Genomic DNA, 1,062 nt, shown 5'->3' with positions numbered 1-1,062 from the left:
ATCCAAGTCGTAATCTGCAACCAGTTCCATCCAACGCCTCTGTCTAAGGTTCAGCTCTGGTTGAGTAAAGATATACTTCAAGCTCTTATGGTCCGTGAAGACTTGGACCTTAGCACCATAGAGATATGACCGCCATATCTTCAGGGCAAACACGACAGCAGCCATCTCTAAGTCGTGTGTTGGGTAGTTCCCTTCGTGTTTCCTTAGCTGTCTAGAAGCATACGCGATCACTTTTCCTTGCTGCATCAATACGCACCCAAGTCCAACTTTGGATGCATCTGTGTACACCACGTATGGCTCGTTGTCCATTGGAAGAGCCAATACTGGAGTAGTCGTCAACATCATCTTGAGTTTGCTGAAACTCACAGCACAGCCTTCTGTCCACACAAACTGAACATCTTTCCCGGTCAACTTTGTCAATGGTTGAGCCATGCTGGCAAATCCCTTAACAAACCGACGGTAGTATCCAGCCAGACCGAGAAAACTCCTGATCTCAGTTGCGTTCCTTGGTCTGGGCCAGTCCGCAATGGCCCTGATCTTCTCTTGATCCACGGACACTCCCTTGTCCGAGACCACATGACCCAAGAAACCAATTTCTCTTTGCCAAAAACTGCATTTGCTGAGCTTGGCGAACAACTTATGTTCCCGCAGCTTGTCCAAAACCTTTCTCAGATGGTCCTTGTGCTCTTCCTGATTCTTTGAGTAAATCAAGATGTCGTCTATGAAGACTATAACGAATTCATCCAGGTAATCTCTGAAAACGTTATTCATCATCTTCATAAAGGCTGCAGGGGCGTTGGTCAATCCGAAGGGCATGACCACAAACTCATAGTGGCCATATCTCGATCTGAAGGCTGTCTTACGGACATCCTCTTCAGCAATCGGGATCTGATGGTATCCCGAAGCTAAATCAATCTTGGAGAAACAAGTAGCACCTCGGAGTTGGTCCAATAACTCGTCTATCCTTGGAAGAGGGTACTTGTTCTTCACTGTGACTCTGTTAATTCCCCTGTAGTCAATGCATAGCCTGAAGCTACCATCTTTCTTCTTCACGAACAGAAC

This window comes from Brassica oleracea, chromosome C3 (genome assembly GCF_000695525.1).
Source record: "Brassica oleracea var. oleracea cultivar TO1000 chromosome C3, BOL, whole genome shotgun sequence".
Taxonomy (NCBI): Eukaryota; Viridiplantae; Streptophyta; class Magnoliopsida; order Brassicales; family Brassicaceae; genus Brassica; species Brassica oleracea.
This window is presented reverse-complemented; position numbering follows the sequence as displayed.